We start from the raw sequence: 24,089 nt of genomic DNA on the forward strand, positions 1-24,089 counted from the left end.
GCTTCTGTATTGGAAATATCTCTCTTATATATATATATATATATATAGAGTGCAAACGGCCCTAGCCGTGTTGAAACGCCGGATCCCGTGAGATCTCCGAAGTTAAGCAACGTTGAGCGTAGTCAAGATTTGGATGGGTTGCCACGCGCTGTTGGTGGGGGATAAGGGAATGGAGGAGCGGAAAGAACTGGCCACCCAACCGTACGTAAACTACGGCTCAGGCACACCTCTGCGGCGGTTCGGACCTGCCTTTGGGCAGAACACACCTTTACTTTACTTGATATATATATACACACACATTGTGTTTTCCCTTCACATTTTCATATATTTTTATAAATAATTCGTTGTGTTTTCATCATGCTCTTTCTTTCCCAGTTTGTGCGTACTTAATTTCTACCATTAGCTTAATGAATGAATGAATGAATGAATAAATAAATAAATAAACTTAGCAAAAAATATAATTTCAGTAAATACATAGTAGTAGTATGAACAAGATATAAGTGTTAGCAGGTCAGCAAATGAACACTGAACCGACAAATCTAACAGCTGAAATGTCTGAGAATTACAGTGCTTTCAGTTCAACGATGCGCAAGAGAATCAATTAACTCATATCTTTATATTGAATGATTCATCTCAATAACCTAAAACTGAAGTAAAATAATCCTGTTGATACGAAAAGCAAGCAATTTACTCTTCAATTCATTATGTATATGGCCTCTCCTAACAACCTGTATGATGGATGAAGGTGAAGAAGCACATTTAACTCTGATCAAGAAAATGTTCTCATGTAACATATAGGGTTCTCCCAAACTAGTGGTTTTCAATATCAGGGTTTTTATGTGTTCAAGTGAGAATATTTCGAACAAAAACTATGTTATAATGCAAAATCCATCAATTCCGTTATGTCGATTAGGATTTTGGTAGCCTACGTTTCGTTATACAGACAAATTCTGGGTTTTTATACTATGTTTTTATTCTGTCAGTGTTTTTCAAAAGATTTTCAGAAATTGTCGAATGTTGGCCACCGGTTTGATGAACGAGTACGGGATGAAAGTGAATAGATATCAAAAGAAATGTATAGGGGCAAAAGATCTTTCTAGGTCGACGCCCCGAACAAATAGCATTTTTTTAATGTATTGTAATGGATTAGAATTAATTCATGTGATACAGGAGAAATAAAAATAAAGGTGAAGTCTTAAAATAAATTAATGTAATAGAATAGGCAATAGGAAAGCCATAAGGAGGACACTAATTTAAACGAACCCAACGAAGGACGAGTTTACTAAGGTGAGGAATTGTTCATCCCTGGCGTTCATGTGCAATTAGAAATATGAATCTGTAGAATACTTTGTGGAGGGTGTCACTGTAAGGAAATGAAAAATGAATCATATATCCGGTCCAGACATTAAAAGTTTTAGATAAACTTCATTTTTATTCGCTTCGTCCCTTAAGATCTCGAGAAACTTGTTCAGCACGTCCTCGTTCTCTCCAATACGTCTTCATTCCTTCACTCCTCATTTTCTCTCCGCTTCTCTGATTTAGATCTTGATCTTAGTATCGGTCCATTGTGACGAGCATTCTGTAAACAGATCTGTCCTGCACAGCCTTTGAATCCTCCCTTACTAGCTTCATCCAAATATTCTCCGTTAAGCATGTGGCATTCCAGATCTCCTTTCCCCATGAAATGCCCCACGAAACTCAACCTTCATTTCCGTAATACACCTGAAATTGGTTGTACTTTGTCGTATATCTTCTGCCTATATCCATACACCCATATTTCATCCTGCGTTCTGTTACCCCGTATATCTCTCTGGATCTTTCTTTCCTCCTTTTCCAATCGAATACATGCTCCTTTGTCCGATGTAATTTTAAATTTGGTATTATCGAATAATGTTGAAGGTGAGGTAGGAGGATTAAATCACAAATTAAAAGATTCTAGATAAAGTTGCTGACAGGAAACCAATTTGGTGAATAATTATCAGAGCAGATAAGACGTATCCCGAGAGAACCAAGCCTTCGTTGATTCGTTTATGGGAGAAATGGTGAGGATTTGATGAGGCGACAAAGTCATTAAGGTGACAGTAGTGACAGCACTTCTGTTAGTTATAGGTTGGAGCAGGATAGCGTGACATCTAACCAGTCTACAGACTAATGAATTAAAAAACATCAACAGCAACAAGCTTCTCGTATAATACTTAAGGAATTAATTAATGAAAAACTCAATCATTACCTTCAAAGTTTCCAAGATTTACAAATCAAAATCACTTTTATATATCGATTAAGACTTCTTGTTTGACAATCTAATTGTTTCGAATTTTCTCCTCCATCAAATGATATTTTCCTCCCTACAACATTTCTGAGAAAGGTGTTATCGTGTGTGGAGCTGGTGACGCTACTGATAGACGCGTAATGTTATACTGTAATTATTTGAGGCTAGTACTGTTAAAGAATTAATTATACTCTATACATCAGCTGCTGGTGATTTTGCGTGAAAATGTGTGTGCAGTGTATGAGACCCTCACCGGGATAACTTGACTGGAAAACTTGAAAAATTACAAAGAAAAGCACCTAGATTTGTTCTGGGTTATTTCCGACAAAATAATAGAGTTACGGATATGTTGCAAAGTTTGGACTTGAAAGACTTGGGAGAAAGGAGACGAGCTACTGGACTAAGTGGTATGTTCCGAGCTGTCAGTGAAGAGATTGGGTTGAATGAAATTAGCAGATGAATGAGTTCGAGAGGTGTTTATAAAAGTAGGAAATATTACAATATGGTTGGAATTCAAGAGGACAAATTCTTTTGTATGAAGATGAGTTGAGGATTGGGTTAATTTACCAAGGGAGATGTTCAATAAATTTCCAAATTCTTTACAGTTATTTAAGAAAAGACTAGGGAATCTGTCAGCTGGGCGACTGCCGTAAATGCACGTCAGTGATGATTGATTGATTGATTGATTGATTGATTGATTGATTGATTGATTGATTGATTGATTGATTGATTGATTGATTGATTGATTGATTGATTGATTTTTTCGTTCTATATTTTATTTATAATTTAGCACGTCCTTTTCTCAGCACGGCTGAAAGATGTTCTAGGTTGATGTGACATGAAACAGGCAGCATAGAAGGACTATTTTCTCATATAAGTTCGTCGAGCTTCTATAGATTCTATTGTAATCCAGGGATTCCACTTTTTGAATGAACTATCACCACTTGCAAAATTAACAATTATCTTCAGATGGGTAAGAACAAAATTAAATTATAATATATCCTAATTCGATAGTTATCCAGTTTAAGCTATGCAATCTTTTTTTGAGGCTTTAATTTTCTCGAGGAATTTCGGATAATACTTCAGACCTTTTCCTATCTCTAAACTTCGTTGTAATTGTCCTTCACAGCCTTGTAATACAGAGTAACTTATAACGTAACATGTTAGACAATCTGGGACTTTACTGGATTGAGTATTTCAAGCAATATTCGCAATATCATCGCGCCTCTGTCTCTTTAAACAGTTCTCCATCATAATATGTCTGATGTGGGTAGGTTCATCATCATCATAGAACACCTCCAGCGTGTCGGTTAGGGTGGCTTTGAAAGAGTCTTCGCCATCATTGTCTATTCAGAAATGTATTTTCTCTCACTACTGATTCCCTACTCCCTCCTCTTCTCTCCACATCCTCTCTCGGCTAGTGTACCTATTTCTTCCTATGTCTTCCCACCGGCCTTCTTTCTTCAACTGTGGGTGGATTATAACATTCATATATCCTATTTTAACAGAAAATATCGAAAATTATTTACTCAGTATGAATTACCTATCAGCATTTCTAGAGCATTTGCAACAAATAGTCCATTAACATCCAACATAGATGTTTCGAAGAAATAAACCATCATCGGTAGGTAGTATACTCTAGAAATTCAATGGCACGATCACTAGTTTTCCCTGAGGATTCTTTTTTTTTACAAGTTGCTTTACGTCATACCGACACAGATAGGTCTTACGGTGACGATTGGACAGGAAATGGCTACGAGTCGAGTCGGAATTAAGCGTCTGTGGCCTTAATTAAGGTACATTTGCCTGATGTGAAAATGGGAAACCACGGAATAATCATGGCGACAGAGGGGTTCGAACCCAATATATCCCGAATACTGGATACCGGCCGTACTTAAGCGACTGCAGCTATCGAGCTCGGTCCCTGAGGATCGCCAGATTGTTGACTACCCTCATTATCTCAGAGTATCGAATACGGAAAGTTGGTTGCTTCTCAGCAGTCTCCATAACCCGAAGCAAAACGTTACGACAAACATGCAAATGTGGCATATTCGTTACTTTGTTGCACGTAGAGTTGTAGAGACCGAGCGAGTTGGCGGTGCAGTGAGAGTCGCGTTGCCATGAGCTTGCAATTGGGAGATGGTGGGTTCGAATCCCATCGCCTTCAGCCCTGAAGATCCTTTTCCGTGGTTTCCCATTTTCACATCATGAATATGCTCAGGATTTACCTTAATTACGTTCACGAACGCTACCTTCCCAGTCCTAGCTCATTCCCATCCCTGCGTCGCCGAAAACATTCGATGGGTTTGTGCGACGTGAAAACACTGGCAAGAAATGAAGAAGAAGAATAAGAATAAAATGTCTTAGAATTAAGATAGCAACGCGAACTTATGAATACGACATATTCGCTACTATACTACCCCAACTCCCCCCTGTGCAGCGTGGGTTTGCGACCGTGGGGCTCTACCTGAGTCCTGGCATCGAGTCCACTTAATAGTGCCTGGCTCCTCACTTTCAGCTTCCCTATCCGATCTCCCTTGGTCAACTATTTTCCTCTTTTCCTCTTCCGACCACACCGCTGTTAGAGCATTCAAAGCCTAGGGAAACTCATTTTCACGCTCTTCATGGCGCTTGTCTTTCTTTGTCCGATACCTTCATTTTGCGAAATGTGGGATCCCTTCCATTTTTCCTCTGATTAGTGTTATATCGAGAATGATTGCCATGTTGTATTTCCTCTTAAAGCAGTAATCACTACCACCACCACCATCAATACCACGTCCACTTTAAACCAAGTGGAGTGGCATAGCGGGTTGATGGCTATAGAGCCAAGCTCTGCATTTGGAAGAAGAGTGGGTTTGACTGTCCTCAAAATAGTTTTCCGTGGTTTCCCCATTTTCACTTCCAGGAAAATGTCAGAAGATTTCCTATTCATAAGCCACAGATGATTTCTCCCCTCCTTACCTAATTCTATACACGTTTCATTAACTCATTAGCTCCTCAACTGAGTTTGGCGTCAGGAAGGGCACCCGGCCGTAAAATATGAAATATCATTTCATATCACCTCATCCCTGACTCCGTATCGAGAAATGGGACTTAGTGGCACTATGGCCACTTTAAGAAAAACTCATATTTATCGAACTGGTAGGGTTCACAAACGTCTACTTCAGAGGTGTTCACTCTGGACATATCCTCGCGCGGGCGCCCAACATTGTAAGTGGGCGGGCAAGCAGCCGATGAGCGTTTCAGCCACAGTGACGTTGTGGTTACGTCACAAGCTACAAGCAAGTCATTTTCGATCACTGTGGCGATACCCGGGTTCGAAATAGAGACAAAAATAATGAAAGAGGGCGGAAATCCACGTTGTTTTCAATTTACAGTACCTTGTAAGGAATGCACTAGCTATGTTCATTGCATTATATGTATTTTGACCGAATAGGCCTACAAACTCAAATATTTTTTTAGCCCACTGTAAGTAATGCATTACAATTCGCTACTAAATCTTAAGAGGTGGTTTTAGAAACATCTCTAATATAAAACGGAGTTAAGGTGAATAAGCTGCTGCTTGTATTTTCCAGGATTTAAATTATCTGAAAAACTCACGAACAAACCAATCATGTTTCCCGGGAATAACATCAGTAAGATACCCTTTTTGAAGGCATAGTCTACATTTATTTTTTATTTTTTACATTGTTTTCGTATTTTAATCGTGAATAATAGTAATAATAATAATAATATAGGCTTTACGCAGCACTAACTACATTTACAGTTTTCGGAGACGCCAAGGTACCGGAATTTGTTCTCTCAATATTTCTTTTACGTGCCAGTAAATCTACCGACAGGAGGCTGACGAATCTTGGATAGTAAATATCCACTGTTGGTCCATCACTAGTGTCGAAACTCCCTCGCCATTTAGAGGCTGGATGTTATCATCGGAACCGAGCTCGATAGCTGCAGTCGCTTATGTGCGGCCAGTATCCAGTAATCGGGAGATAGTGGGTTCGAGCCCCACTGTCCGCAGCCCTGAAGATGGTTTTCCGTGGTTTCCTATTTTCACACCAGGCAAATCTCGGGGCTGTGCCTTAATTAAGGCCACGGCTGCTTCCTTCCACTTCCTAGGCTTTTCCTATCCCATCGTCGCCATAAGACATATCTGTGTCGGTGCGACGTAAAACAAGTAGCAAAAAAATATATATATACTATCGGATGCCTGATAAGATTTAGATACTATTTTCAGAAATTCAATGAACAGGGAAAGTCACACAAAACAGTGCAAAGTTGTTGAATTATGTTAATATACTACGTTTTCTGAATGAAAAATAGAAATTTTACACTTATTTTAAATGGAGATACTGTCGTTTTCATCCAATGGAATTGTAAATCGTAGACAGTACGCTTTAAGCGTGTGTCTTTTAAAATTGTTGCACAAAACATATAACGTGTCAGTTTTCGTTGAATGTATACATTTTTGAAATCTTACTGTTTATATCGAGCGCAGGGTAAATCAAACCAGAACGTGTTGAAAAGGCCCGTTTTTGGCTTTTTAATACTGTACGGTAGCGCAATCAACTTTCCACTGAGTATTGAAGGAGAGCTTCACCTCTCCACTTCTCTCTCAAAGTGTATTCGTTGTCTTACTTCACCTTGACGTATGCTTGCTACGTAAGCTGCCCGCATTTACGTCACGCCAGCCTAGCAGCACTGGGCTAGCCTCAATTGGCGCCTAGCTGGGCACTTCTGGGCTAAATATTCGACAATTTGACATGAGTTACTGAAAATAGCAGTGGAATCTGCTGAAAATGTTAAAATACACATTCTTCACATTTCGTAGTTCGATATAGTGCCAACGATATGTACTGAACATGGCCTAATAGGCAGAGAGTTTAATTCAAGCAACAGTGTGGTCGTGAAAATTGAATAATCAATTCAGTACCGGTATGCTATAAGTTCGTGCAATGAATGGTGTGAAGCCATTCCTCGTGGATCGGTTGATGTGAAAATTTCAGCTGGCTTTGAAGATTAGTACCTTCTGAGTGAGCAAAGCAACCAAAAACAATGTATACACCATTTTCCTAGTGCAACACTTCAAAGATTTCTTATGGTGCAGACATTGAGGATCCAACCAGATTCGGGGAACGGGCTCACGTTCGTACTGCACCCGCTCACCTCCTGAGTCCCAGACTAGCATTTATCTCAGGGGTGATCAGTTCGAAAACGATAAAAAATATTTATATAAAGAAAATCAAAAATATATATATCGGCGCATCAAATGAACACAGGGATGAACGGGGCATGCAAATTTAAGGTTACGGGGGACGACTCATTCATGGATACAAAATTTTGACTCCACAATAGGACTGGGAAGTGACAACTTCAATTCCATGGGCATACTGGACTAACTACAATGAAAAGATATGGAAACTGTTTCCTATTGAAATTGCAATGAGGAGCAATTTATTCACTTATTTTGCATACTACACCTGATGACAATTTTACATTGGGGCACTTTAATCCTGAAAAATAAATGACATAATACTTGGATTTTACCTCACTACTCTGGTAGTGTAAAACATCTGGTGAATTCGCCCCAATTGGTTACTGGGGATCGAATTCACATCCGTATGATTGGACGTTTCACCGCTGGAGATCTTCTTTCGGAGACGAAGGCACGACAGTAACATTTTACTGTCGTCTCCTCGTTCCGTTTGGACATGAGACACTTCCGGTATGTACATTCTGGTGAGCCGGACACCCACCTTGGAAAATGTTATCGCCTCGAAAAAAAACGGTAATTTATAATACGGACAAACTCTAGCCTATTATTTCCAGATTCACAAACACGCCAGGTAGAGTTCATTAACTCAAAGCCTATTTCAATATTTACACTTGTCAATACGACAAGACGTACGGAAAGGTTCATTACTATGCTCTGACCATGAAAACATGTGCCGTCCGTGGGTTATTTACGTATCTACTGCTAACAATCTCCCCGTGAAAACCCAACATCTGGTTCGGAGCAGTTCGACACAGGATGACTGTCCCTAGCATATCCTCCTATGATTATTAAATAATATCATTACCATTCTTTATCTGATCATTATCATATTCTTTGACTACCATCAATTAATTTTATTATTATCATTAATTTCAATTATAATCCTGTATTTGATTATTATCATTTGTCATCCGGGACGATTATATGCCAACCCTTGCCGACGTTTCAAACGAAGGGTCGTTCTTCCTCCTAATTTATCCGCACAATATAATAATCAGCTTCCTCATAAATATTTTATTATTATTATTATTATTATTATTATTATTATTATTATTATTATTATTATTATTATTATTATTATTATTATATTCGTAACAATGAATCATCGCCCATTAAATATCTTAATTTCCTTTCATCATAATTATTATTCTCAAATTACTATTGCAAGTTCTTTATCTTCTGCTCCTTCAACTTTTCATTGTTATTATTATTATTATTATTATTATTATTAACATTATTATTAATAGTGGAAATCGTGATTATCGTAACCCGTAATCATCCTCGCTATAATACTTCAACTTCTCGCTCTTATTATTTTCATCAAAAATTAAAATTAAAAAAAAAGTAGCTTCATTGGTTATTCTTCTTCTCCTTCTTCAAATATTTTATTTATTATTATTATTATTATTAGTTAAAAATCTCAAATCTTTCATTTCAACTCCCAACATCATTATTATGTCCAAAATATATAAAAAAGTAAATTCTTCAAAAAAAAATAGCTTAGTTTTTATTTATTATTATTATTAATTTAAAAAAATTAATTTCGCCTGTTACACGGTAGTTCACTCTTAATATGTTTAACGCATAACCCCTTTTTCAATTCCGATTTATCTTGGCACTAAGCACTTGATTTAAGACAAGATTCACTTGGAGTATGATTATTTTTATTATTATTATTAAAAATGGAAAGATGAAATTTTAATTTCCACTCTTTAGAATTTAGTCACATATGTTAAATCCCGTTATGAACCACTAAGATCTGCTTTATATTGGTCGGGACAACACGGTATTCGGGACCGTACCTTCAATTTCGTACTGCCTTTAATTTTATATGGGGACACATGTCCTCCCAAGACACATCTCACAACCTATGGCACATCGCGGCTGGGCAAATACCTCCAATGCCGGCGATTGCTAAACTATTCCTTCAAATTTGAAGTCCATTTCCTTTCATCGGAACTCTTCAAACATTTAATTCATAAATTAATCCTCGGTGCGTGGATTCTACCACTAATAACACCGGCATATGCATTTTATATCATCTTAGGCCTTGAGATTCATCTATTTCATCATTACAAACAATACGGCTCAATTTATTTCACGCCGGATATTCGTCCCTCATGACTTCCAACTCTAAATATGGGCTCAAATCATTCTGGGCTTTTAACATATCGTGACCATTCTACTTCACGTGCCTATATCGCTTTTAAACAAAATTTTAATGGTTAAAATAAAGTCCAAAAACGTAAAATCAAAAATTTACGTAAAATCAAACTGATTACGCGAATGAAAGTCTTTAACGCTACATGTCATCTCCACATTGATTATTATATTTGCACTGGCTAACTCGCGAAGCACTGTCATTATTATTATTATACTTTAACTCGCAAACGCACAAATATTATTATTAATTTACTTTCCTTTGTCAACTCACAAACATTATTATTATTAGTATTTTAATGACCTTCCGTACGCAACACAAATCTTACATACTCTGGCTCTTTCGTAATCTGGCTGTCAGGTAGAAAATATTCCTAATTAAATTACAAATGATCACCGCAGTGATTGAAAATCAAATAAATGGGTTAGCACAAAAAAAGGAATTTAACACTTGAAATGAACTTAAGTCAAAGTATTACGAACAGCATGCATTAATTGAAAGAAATATATCCCATATTTACATTATATACAACAAACAAATACTCAAATTAATTACTCTAACCCATTATTACGTTAATATAAATTAGTTCGTCCGTCTAACAAAAAAAGAAAATCATGGACTCGGGAGGCGGACCATGTTAAGTAACCATAATTAATTTACACTGAACCCCGTTTAGTCGCGATAACATCCCCCAAATATCAAAATTGTGTACTCATTCCTATGTAGAATTCCATTGTCTCGTAGCGGATGAGATATAGGCCTTACGGCCCCATGGTGATCTACTCGTCCACCATGTCGCACAATACAAATTTAACACAATGAAACACTTCTGGGTGACTACCCATGATTAATACCTTATTACACTATTTTACACAAGAATACTAATAACAAAAAAACAACACTTATAGGTGCTCCTAGACCCCTGACACTCGCACAATATACTCTTCATATACGCCCGAAACACACGTCGTGACACATTACGACGAAATGTCGTTAATTTGAACCGGCGCGTATCGCGTCTTCAACCGGCACTTCCTGGTTTATTTCTAAGCCGTCTTGATAATCGCCTAGCTCCTATGGTTCCCTGCTCGGATAGTTATTCACCGTCTATCTTGAGGTGTTTACTTCAGGCTCCGCACACTACCTTCCAAAGGTACTATCGGCGTTCCGTTAGTTATTTATTATTTAATCACATGACATTTATTAAATTCAACATACAATTGTACTGATTATTTACACTCGGTACTATGGATAATTTCACTGTTCGTATTCATTCTCCTAATAACTCACGCACTTTCAGCTTTTACTGACTTCGAATGCGTACCGAGGTACTGACTTACAGAGTCAACGTGTCAGAGTCTCAACTACTTCATAGACTGACACGACTGGTAACCGATAACGACTGGTGACTGGTAAGAACTGAGTGATGTGAGGTCCGCTACTGGACTTTTATGGACGATATGATTTCCCGCCGCGGTCATCCGCGGTCAGCTCCTGGAGAGGGGGGTTGGTTATCCTAAATCGGCATATGCAGGTGGATTTGGATCTCTTGCTTTATCCTACTTAATACACTGGCGATACACATTCATGTGTCGTATTCTGAACTCATATCGTTCGGTGATCATGGAAATATCACTTAATTTCTGTCCTCCACCTTTCGCGCGCTAACTCGGCGTCCCTGATGGCGTGCTCATCTCGACCAATGGCGAGATAGCGTGGGTCATTTCCACGAATTCATTACTTTAATTTATTATGATTACAATTAATCAACATGGGAATGATATCACAAAAATCCCCTCTATTCAATTATGTGGTTGGAATAATTTAATTATTGTTCTCGGAGAAGCTAACTGGAGTTCACTCTGAGTTTTTCTTATGTTGGTTTATCTGCGGGCCTATGATAAATTTTCTCATTGGTCAACACCGCTTTGGTTAGTTTGAAATCTCTTCCTTGTAACGTTGACAACACCAAATGCCTCGGGCGTGGAAAACTGGCACGTCACATTCTCGGTATTGGTGATACATCTGCTCGCCCTTGGTCCGAAATATATACTCTTTCACTTCCTCGAAGTCATTATTCTGTTGTTGTGAGCTCTAGATTTAATCCTCTTAGCTTCTGGCCAAGAAACATTCTCCCCCTAATGGCAAGCTTACTGTGTGGCGACGGACAGTCGCGATATGTCTAGCTTATGTCGAAATTCTCCCGTCCACACAAAACTGACACTGTATTCATTTAATAATCCTTTATATCTGTATTTCTCGTATCAAAATCAAATCATGAAAGATAGAGCCTATCTCATCAGGGTACAATACGTAGTTAGGTGGTGCTGTTTATTGTTATAAAAGGAATACAATTGGGTAACCATCCTTTATTAACGCTACTCAAAAGGGAAAATGGTAGAGGTCCGACATTAGAGGTGTCGGCATAAGTAAGACAAGAGCCACAAAGGGAATGGAAATTAAAGATTCCTTAGGTCTGGCAAACATAATACAGTCGGGATCAAAATAATAATAATAATAATAATAATAATAATAATAATAATAATAATAATAATAATAATAATAATAATAATAATAATAATAATAATAATGCCGGGCTGAGTGGCTCAGACGGTTAAGGCGCTGGCCTTCTGACCCCAACTTGGCAGGTTCGATCCTGGCTCAGTCCGGTGGTATTTGAAGGTGCTCAAATACGTCAGCCTCGTGTCGGTAGATTTACTGGCACATAAAAGAACTCCTGCGGGACTAAATTCCGGCACCTCGGCGTCTCCGAAAACCGTAAAAGAGTAGTTAGTGGGACGTTATACAAATAACATTATTATTATTAATAATTAATAATTAATAATAATAATAATTAATAATAATAATAATAATAATAATAATAATAAGATTCAATTTACGTCCCACTAACTACTTTTACGGTTTTCGAAGACGCCGAGGTACCGGAATTTAGTCTCGCAGGAGTTGTTTTACGTCCCAGTAAATCTATTGACATAAGGTTGTCGTATTTGAGCACCTTCGAATGCCACCGAACTGAGCCAGGATCGAGCCTGCCAAGTTGGGGTCGGAAGACAAGCGCCTCAATCGTCTCAGCCACACAACCCGGGGGAAACAAAAGGGAACAAGAATGACCAAGAGAGGTCAGGAAAGAAAGACAAAACTGATGAGCCTGACACAAGTAAATGAAAGCAATGCTGGCAGGACAAGTAGTAACCAACCAACGCCCAAGCGTCCAATTTTAGTTGTAATTTACAACAGAGAGATAGATAAATGTCTTTATTCGCGTAGTTAAGGCCTTCTGTTACACTAAACCAATTAGTATACATTAATGTCATAATTAATAATACCGCAATTAATACTAGAACTAAAACAAATTAAACACATTCAAAATATAACTGACATAAAATTCCACCACAGTGAGATACACATACTACTGCAATAATATAATAATAATAATAATAATAATAATAATAATAATAATAATAATAATAATAATAATAATCATTTTCTGTTGTAAATATTTGTACATATATGTACCTGTAGTTTCATAATCAAGAGGGTGACTCCTTGCTTAGGCCGAGTCAGCCCATTATGTTACCGGCACAAGCTGAGCCTTCCTAAATTGATACAAATAATAATAATAATAATAATAATAATAATAATAATAATAATAATAATAATAATAATAATAATAATAATAATAATAATAATAATAATAATAGCTAGTAATTATATTGTAGTAGCAAGATCAATGAAGATCAGAAATGCACAGTTCACTCATATCCTGCTGTACCTCTTAACGCTCTTTTAAATGACAATCTAGTTGGTATTCCTCTGACGTCATCCGGTAATGATTCCATTCTCGTGCGGCAAACACCGAGAATGAGTTGTTATATGCGGCAGTTCGTTGGTGAGGGCTGGTAAGCAGATTGGATGTTTGAGCCCTAGTATATCTGTCATAAACATTTGAGAAGTAATGGAAACGCGAAGAAACGTAACCTGAAGAAGATGTAGTATAAACTCGATAGAGACAAAGTATGATGGTTACGACGAACATGGAATCGCAACCACTCTTGTTTTAGGAAAGATGGTGACACGTGGTCATATTTTCTTAAATTGCATATATATCACACATTCATTTTGAGCGCGCTGTAGCCTGAGGGAAAATTGCGGCCTCACATCAATGAAAACAACCTCACAATAGTCAAAATATGGCATTACAAAACCTTCGATTAATTTTTTTTAAGCTTTATTCGAAATATATGTTTATATTTATATAAAGACCTAGCAGTTACCCGCGGCTTCGCTCGCGTGGATTTCGTAATTTGATCAAAGTAATCGTTCCTCGGCATTGCACTATAACGTTATCTGAAAATTATCACCCAAAAAGTGAGTTTCATTTACCCAAGAAATTATTTGCAAACCATGTTTGTGGTATTACATTTTGGGGCTAAGACGACCGTGCGACATACTGTAGAACTGTACATGTGAGAAACAGTCTTCTCTCAAGTCAAAAAATAAATAAATATTTCTTTATCTATTTTCCGAAAACCAGAAATACTTGGTTCTTTAGTTTTAAACGAGCTTCCAGTTGCCACTTGTCACGACTGTAACATCTTCAGTTTTGAGATATGTGTATCCTCATAAAAAGAAATTAAACTCCTTTTTCACCGCACCCGCCCCGAAGTTGATTACTCGCCCCCCAAAAATGCGTATTCCTTTACTTTAAAAGGAGATTCCAAATATTAACTTTCACGCTTGTTACCTTCAGTTTTTTTATATAACTTTCTTCAGAAAAAAATTCAATTTTTTCACTTCCTTTCAGACTCCCCCCTCAAGTGAATTTTCCGAAAACAAACAGTATCCGTTCCTTTAAAAGAGCTTCCGAAAACCAATTATTACGACTGTAACTTCTTCAGTTTTTGAGATGTAAGTAACCTCATACAAAGAATTCAACTAATTTTCGATTAATTAAGTGAATTTTCCAAAGTCAAAAGATTACATGTTTCTCTATCCTGAAAGAAAATTCCAAATACAAATTTTCATGTCTGTAACATCTTCAGTTTGCGAGATATAAGCATCCTCATGAACATAATTCAACTCCTTTATCACTCCATCCCCACCCATTAAGTTAGTTTTTCCCCACCCAAGAAATGCGTGTTTCTTTATTTTTAAATGAGATTCCAAATAGAGATTTCCACGTCTGTAACCTTCAGTGTTTAGGTACTGTATAAGTTTCTCCAAAAAAATAATTCAATTTTTTTTCACTTCCTTTCACACTCCCCACTCAAGTGAATTTTCCAAAAACGAACAGTACCCATTCCTTTACAAGAGATTCCAAATACTAATTATCACGAATGTAACTTCTTCAGCTTTTTAAATATATGTATCCTTGTAAAAGGAATTCATCTCCGTTTTCATCCCCCAGCCCCCCAACCTTACCAAGTTGATTCCCCAAAAATGCGTGTTTCTATATTTTAAAGGAGCGTCCAAATACCAGTTTTCGCGTTTGTATATCTTAATATTTCTTGGTACATATATATTGTAATACAAATAATTCAACTAATTTTTCAATTCATTCACCCCCTTCCCCATTAAGGGCTTTTTCCAACAACAGAAGAATACGTGCTTCCCTATTTTTAAAGGGGATTCCAAATACCAATTTTCACGTCGGCAACATGTTTTTTTAAGATATACTGTAGATATGCTCATTTTAAGAATTCACCCCCTTTTCCAGTTCCCCTTGAGTGGATTTTCCGAAAAAAATTATGTTTCTTTACTTTTACAGGAAATTCCAAATACCAGTTTTCAAATCTGTAATATGTTACGTGTCTGAGATAATTTGCAGATATAATCTTTTTTTAAATTCACCCCGTTTGTCACTCTTGTTCACCCCCCTATTCATTGGATTATCCAAAAACACAAAAATATGTTTATTTTCAAAGGAGATTACAAATACCAATTTTCATGTCTGTAACATCTTCAGTTTTTGAGATATGAGTCTCCTCATGAAAGGTGTTCAACTCTATTCTCCCATTTTCACCCCCCTTAGTGGGATTTTGCGAAAACATAAAAATACGCGTTTCTTTATTTTTAAAGGAGATCCCAAATACCAATTTTTACGTCTGTAAACCTTTAGATTTTTGAGATATAGATATGCTCATTTTAAAAATTTACTCAAAATCCTCCCTTAATGAGCACCTACACCCTATTATAAATGTATCCCCCAAATTTCATTCATTTATGTCCAGTAGTTTTGGCTCGGCGATGATGAATCAGTCAGTCAGTCAGTCAGTCAGTCAGTCAGTCAGTCAGTCAGTCAGTCAGTCAGTCAGTCAGTCAGTCAGGACATGTTCTTTTGTATATATATAGATGTAAAGCTGAGTAAAGGTTTTGATAGAGAGCGGATACTGTGGATGTATTATACCATCCCGAACCACAGTGGGAAGATTCTTTCATACATACATACAAATTCTCGCGTATTATGATACCAAGGGTGAATACATTTGTCTCTCTAAGAATGTAACATAAGTCGATATAAATATTGTCAACTATTTTCGGCAAGTGTTATTAATCTGCAATAAGTATAACCAATGTTAATACAACGTGAGAAGTGTTTTTTCAAGTGTATTTCTCAGAGAACGTGTTATATTTGCATCTTTGTGTACCCATCACAGTACGTGGTATTAAAATATTAACATAAAATACACTGTGCCTTGTGATCAAGACCTAATTCCCATTACATCTGCAGAGGAACAATGAAATATGCTGAATATTTGAATCATAGCATTGCACTTTGTGACATTTTGTGTCAGACGTTCCTTAAGTATGAGTTTAATTTTAAAATACACAGCTGATTAAATTGTAATGTACCACCGGCTACCAGTAGTCTTATCAAGAACATTCTCTTTTATTTTCCAAACGAAGCTTTATACTATTGTTTGATTTAATGTTGGCTGACCTCACGTCATCCCCGCTACCTTAAATTATTCTTGATCGTGAGAAAATTACCAGTAGCCGCTTGCGTGGCTTCAAAGAAAATTTATTTCCATGACACGTCAATAATTTATTCCAAAGCGGCCCGTTCTTTCTGCGACAAGCCGATCCTAAGGAAGCAGAATTCATTTCCCTTTCAGCTTGCTTCCGTCGAATGAATCTCGGATAATAATAATAATAATAATAATAATAATAATAATAATAATAATAATAATAATAATAATAATAATAATAATAATAATAATCATAATAATCGTATGGCCTCAGCTACCGTGTGCAGACATTTCAATTTGACGCCATCTGGCTGTCTGCTCGTCAATTTCGACGTTCCGTTTTACTCTAGACCCCCACTAGATGGCAGACCGAGTAAACCGAAACTCTCTTGGGCGTCTATGGCTGAGATTTTATGAATTTTGTAGGGTGAACACCAAATGTGTCACCGGAGATATTTTACATGCCGACATCGTACGACATGGAGTGTCGAATGGACTTTTTTCCGCCCTTCAAAAATCCGACTACCTTGTACCCGCTATCTTGGGATCCAGAGGCCGACACTCTACCGCTGGTCCACAGAGGCAGCTAATATCGGATTGTTATTATAAACATAGGCAACTTACTTTAAAAACTGCGGATTGACTACTTTTGGTTTCAATCATAATGTTAAAAGAATGTCAAATAAGGTAGCTCAGAGTGATTACAAGTTTTGATACTTTGGCAACTTGAAATTAACAAGTACTTTAGCCTCACCGAAAAATTCGTTGGAGTATTGTATTTTTCTTTTAGTACTCCATTTAAGGTTTGATGTTGAAAATTCTTGTTTCACAAAATATGGTCACACAATCTCAAAAATCTGTATGAGATTATAGCAGTTTAATATAATATAATATAATATAATATAATATAATATAATATAATATAATATAATATAATATAATATAATATAATATAATATCGGGCCAAGTCCAGTCTGTTATTCGATTTCTGAGTGCAAAAGTTTTGAAAGCTGTCGATATTCATCGTGAGATCTGTGCAGTTTACGGACCAAACATTATGAGCGATTGTATGGTTAAGAAATAGGTTCGAGCATTTAAAGGTGGCCGCAAAGATGTGCATGATGAAGAACGGAGTGGGCAACCTTCAGTCATTAGTGAAGATTTGGTGCAGGCAGTTGACCGAGCAATGAGGGAAAACAGACGCTTTACGATTACAACGTTATCTGACGTGTTTCCTCAATTTCTCGAAGTATTCTTTATGAAACTGTGAGTGAACGATTAAATTACCGAAAGGTGTGCTCACGCTGGGTACCGAAAATGTTGACGGAGGAGCACAATAGCAAACGTTTGGGCAGTGCCTTAACTTTCCTGGAGCGTTACCACGAGGAAGGTGATGATTTTTTGAGTCAAATTGTGACGGGGGATGAAGCCCTGGTGGCCTACGTTACACCTGAATCAAAATAGCAGTCTGTGAAATGGCGACATTCAACTTCACCCCAGAGAATAAAGTTTAAGCAAATAATGTCAGCCCGGAAAATCATGTGTACCGTATTTTGGGACAGAAAGGGGGTGTTACAGGTGGAGTTTTTGCCCCGTGGTGAGACAATCAATTCAGCAACGTATTGTGAGACCTTAAAAAAATTGCGCCGTTCAATTCAGAACAAAAGGAGTGGCATGCTCAGTAAGGGCGTCGTTTTGCTTCATGACAGTGCACGCCCACATGCGGCTCATCGAACCCAAGACCTCATCAGATCATTTCGCTTGGAACAACTCGATCACCCTCCATACAGTCCCGATCTTGCGCCCAGTGAATACCACTTGTTCCTGCATCTCAAGAAACATAAGGCCGGCAAACGCCACGACGAGGATGATGGTGTCAAGATGGCCGTGTTGCAGTGACTGAAAAATCAGGCGGCCAACTTCTATGAGGATAGTAAGCAAAAGCTCGTTGTACGATATAACAAGTGCCTCAATATTGGTGGAAATTATGTTGTAAAGTAGAGTAATGTACAGGCTTTCATATAAAAGTAAAATTATTAAAAAATATCAGTTTATTTTTCATTCATTTCAAAACGGTACTTACGTTATTATTATTATTATTATTATTATTATTATTATTATTATTATTATTAACAAATACGTCGCAATTGGGAAATATCCCTGGGCCAATGATCACTTTGTGATAAACAAAAAGTAAAATTAAAAAATCACCCAACAACAACAGCAAAAACAAATTAAACAACGAAAACAACAACAAGAGTACAACAATCAGTTCCCTGGATAAAATATTACAAGAAATACTACTTCGTAGTTTAATATTCTAAATCCCTCATCATCATATACAAATTCACATACAACTTAAATTTTGATATATTGTATGAGAAACGCACGGTACATGCCGTATTATCATCACGCGCGCCCAAGCGTCTAATTTTAGTCGTCTTTTAGATCAGAGAGATAGATAGACAGATAAATTTCTTTATTGGCGTTGTTAAGGCCTTCTCTTACACTAAACCAATTACAGTACTATACTTTCGAGTCATAATTAATACTACCCTTATAGGACTAGCTGACGATATATCGTCAGTGACAATCCTTGCGAGAAAGACCAACTGACAATACCGAGCTCGATAGCTGCAGTAGCTTAAGTGCGGACAGTATCCAGTATTCGGGAGATAGTAGGTTCGAATCCCACTGTCGGCAGCCCTGAAAATGGTTTTCCGTAGTTTCCCATTTTCACACCAGGCAAATGCTGGGGCTGTACCTTAATTAAGGCCACGGCCGCTTCCTTCCCACTCCTAGCCCTTCCCTGTCCCATCGTCGCCATAAGACCTATCTGTGTCGGTGCGACGTAAAGCAACTAGCAAAAAAAAAAAAAAAAGAAATAGCCAACTGACAATATATCGTCAATGGCCACACTGGCTAAAAGGTCCAGCTGGCGATATTTCTTCTAGGCCAAATACATTAACACATGAATATTATGGCGCTATATTAAGTATCTTGAACATCTTTTGGGACTGTTAGATTAAAGTTTGATTGAGTATAAGAGTCAAAGCACGAAATAAACAGCAACAAGTACAGTGTAGCGCATCTAATGCAGAGCGCCACTTCGCGCTAACCGAGCGGTGCGGTCTGCTGTTGCCATTTCAACATGAACCATGTGTGGTGGCAAGTAACATAGTGCACTCTTCCCCATTTCATCATTTGTTTGTTTGCCTCCTTATTTACGGCATCTCCTTTCCAGAAATCTGATAAATCTAACAAGTCATCGTCAGAGTTCTTGTCGGGTTCTACCTACAATTCTCAACTTGTCCTACGATTACGAGAAATACTCATTATTTACAAAGGCGGTGACAGTATCACTCGAAAAGTAAAACAACACTCAAAATAATTATCCACTTGGAAGGGAGATATCGTAAATAAGCAAACAAACAAACAAACAAACAAACAAACAAACGATAAAACTGAAAAGAGTGCATTAGGTTACTTGCCGCCTAATGTCATAAGATTATCATTACTATTACTATTTTATTATTATTATTATTATTATTATTATTATTATTATTATTATTAATCTCTAACCCTAATAGGACCAGCTGAAGAACTGTGTGTACCAAATGCCAATAAGTATGCCATGGCTTGTGCATTGCGAAAGGTATTTTTAAATAAGTTTTGTAAGTGTGGAAAAGAACTGGAAACATTATTGCGTTCGTTTCAGTGCGTTATATTGTAGGTGTGTTTTGGTGTTATTCAGAGGTTCTGCATTTCTATCTACAGCTTACTATCAGCTATCAGCTTACTGCTGTTCTGCTTTATTTTTTTTTTTTAGAATTCAGATCAAGTTGACAATAACAATATTTTGTTAATTAATTTCAATCCGAACTCCAATAAAATTTGTGATAATACGGAAAATGAAGTCTGGAACGTAAATAATACATTTGCCATGGATAAATTTTGCTTAGTTTAGAAGCTGCAGATATTTCACTTCAACATTTAAAAAATATTTTTAGTGTATATATAAAATATTGTTTATTTTAAAATATTAATTGTGTTCAAATTGCCTCTGTTTACATCTCACAAGAAAAATGGGGTTTTCTCAAGATTTTTAAAACATAATCGTGAAGAAAACTTTATTACAGACTAAGTTACAGGTTTCTGAATGGAGATGTGAAAAATATGCCTCGAACACCGTAGTTACTGTTTTCATAAATCTGCATTGTATTATAAGAAGACGCTAAATAAAGGGGCTTTTCAGTCTCAGTGGCACGTAAATCATGATCAATAAATTCAATTCAATTCAATTCAATTCAATTCAATTTAACACCTTGGTCTTTTTCGCCATACCACATGCTAGACTTTGGTCGTCTTAGGCACGCCGTCCTTGAATATACCCGGTCCTAAAAGGATTAAATAATGTTGATATACTGTACCAGGAACGCACGGTACATGCCGTATTTACAGTATTAAGAGCGATGTCGTACAATCATCATGCGCGCCGAGAACTCCAAGCTGGACGTGTTAACATCTGACAGGACGATGATGATGATGATGTTTGTTGTTTAAAGGGGCCTAACATCGAAGGTCATCGGCCCCTATCTGACAGGACGAGCGAGCATAAGAGTTATACAGCTGTGAGTGACGAAGATGCAGGAGCGAGGTAGACTAACCCGCCCAACTCATCAACTTCCCTCGTGACAAGGAATGGATACACTTGAAAAAATGAGTCACGAGATTTAGAAAACTTTTTTAATAATGGCCGTATGGTCTTTGGAGATACGCCATTCTGTAGCCAATTATAAGAATGTCTTCAGTATCAAAATTCAAGAAAATCCACCGAGGGATTTCCGAGTATTTTCACCTTAAAATAATTACGTTATCTGATGACGTGTAGGCCTTGAACATATAAACGGCAGGGCTACACAGCAATAGACAAGCATTCTTGGACACGCAAGGTCTCTGCATGGCCAGACCCTCTGTTATTCTGCCCGTCAACAGTAGAGTCAAGTGACAACGAAGTAATTATCAAGCGCGACGCGTAAGTTCTCACGCCGAGACCCGAACTCAGTGTAATTCTCGAACTACGCAACTTCATTTTTCATCGGTCAGAAACCAAGTTAAGTGTTTAATATATTCCATTGCTCTGCAGGTGTTAAGACATTATTTCAGTAACTCTGATATTTAAAGGTGTTTAAAATATTTCATCATAATAACACAAGTGTTGGCATCTTTCTTGCAATTCAACACTTGAGTACTCCTTAACAAGTGATAAATTTTGAGTACGATAAGCTGTGCCAAACGCACTGTTAAAAGTGAGCGATGGAAATTGGTAATCCATTGCAGTGTTAATCTTAACTGGATTCGAACTGATTTCTGCTCATACTTGCACATAATTACTTCTATATATTCTTCAGTGACTTTATTATTTTACGAGATTCACTGTGACTGACAAGTTATTATTTATTTCTTCGCTATTAACAGTGTATTAAGGATAAACTCTTAAATAGCCGTTTTTTTGTTATGTGCGATAATATTGTTATTCCGGGAGATAGTAGGTTCGAATCCCACTATCGGCAGCCCTGAAGATGGTTTTCCGTGGTTTCCCATTTTCACACCAGGCAAATGCTGGGGCTGTACCTTAATTAAGGCCACGGCCGCTTCCTTCCAACTCCTAGGCCTTTCCTATCCCATCGTCGCCATAAGACCTATCTGTGTCGGTGCGACGTAAAGCCCCTAGCAAAAAATATTGTTATTCGTTGTGGCAAGTAACCACAGACAGTGCACTACTAGTGTACGGCATTTGGTTTTCATCACTTTCAGTGGTAAATACCCACGAACTGTGTTCCATCATTTCGTTCCTTAAGTCAACGGCATTTTCAAGCTTTGAAGTAACATTCAATAATTTCTGTCTGCAATTGCCAAGTGAAGTTTTGGCGTATGTCAAACTACGTGTTGTGCGCCTACATCAATTAAGGTCAGATTTGGTGTCAAGTGATTCTGAACGTGTCGGGGGACTGTACGACTGTGGACACTCGCATAAAGTTAAACTACGAGTGATTACCCCGCATAAAGATCGCCGCATACCTTCGAGAATTTCGAGATCTTCAGGTACGAGGTACGCGTTCGATTCCATGCTGGTGAGCGGACTTGGGAGTACGAGTCCAGTTCCATGGTGACGAGAGGATCCTCGAGTACGAGTCCAGTTCCATGGTGACGAGAGGATCCTCGAGTACGAGTCCAGTTCCATGGTGACGAGAGGATCCTCGAGTACGAGTCCAGTTCCATGGTGACGAGAGGATCCTCGAGTACGAGTTCATTTCCGTGATGGCGAGAGGATCCTCGAGTACGAGTCCAATTCCATGGTGACGAGAGGATCCTCGAGTACGAGTCCAATTCCATGGTGACGAGAGGATCCTCGAGTACGAGTCCATTTCCATGGTGACGAGAGGATCCTCGAGTACAAGTCCAATTCCATGGTGACGAGAGGATCCTCGAGTACGAGTCCAATTCCATGGTAACGAGAGGATCCTCGAGTACGAGTCCATTTCCATGGTGACGAGAGGATCCTTGAGTACGAGTCCAATTCCATGGTGACGAGAGGATCCTCGAGTACGAGTCCATTTCCATGGTGACGAGAGGATCCTTGAGTACGAGTCCAATTCCATGGTGACGAGAGGATCCTTGAGTACGAGTCCATTTCCATGGTGACGAGAGGATCCTCGAGTACGAGTCCAATTCCATGGTAACGAGAGGATCCTTGAGTACGAGTCCGTTTCCATGGTGACGAGAGGATCCTTGAGTACGAGTCCAATTCCATGGTGACGAGAAGATCCTCGAGTACGAGTCCAATTCCATGGTAACGAGAGGATCCTCGAGTACGAGTCCATTTCCATGGTAACGAGAGGATCCTCGAGTACGAGTCCATTTCCATGGTGACGAGAGGATCCTTGAGTACGAGTCCGTTTCCATGGTGACGAGAGGATCCTTGAGTACGAGTCCAATTCCATGGTGACGAGAAGATCCTCGAGTACGAGTCCAATTCCATGGTGACGAGAAGATCCTCGAGTACGAGTCCAATTCCATGGTAACGAGAGGATCCTCGAGTACGAGTCCATTTCCATGGTGACGAGAGGATCCTTGAGTACGAGTCCAATTCCATGGTGACGAGAAGATCCTCGAGTACGAGTCCAAGTCCATGGTGACGAGAAGATCCTCGAGTACGAGTCCAATTCCATGGTAACGAGAGGATCCTCGAGTACGAGTCCATTTCCATGGTGACGAGAGGATCCTTGAGTACGAGTCCAATTCCATGGTGACGAGAAGATCCTCGAGTACGAGTCCAATTCCATGGTAACGAGAGGATCCTCGAGTACGAGTCCATTTCCATGGTGACGAGAGGAT

Source organism: Anabrus simplex, chromosome 7, assembly GCF_040414725.1.
Source record: "Anabrus simplex isolate iqAnaSimp1 chromosome 7, ASM4041472v1, whole genome shotgun sequence".
Classification (NCBI taxonomy): domain Eukaryota; kingdom Metazoa; phylum Arthropoda; class Insecta; order Orthoptera; family Tettigoniidae; genus Anabrus; species Anabrus simplex.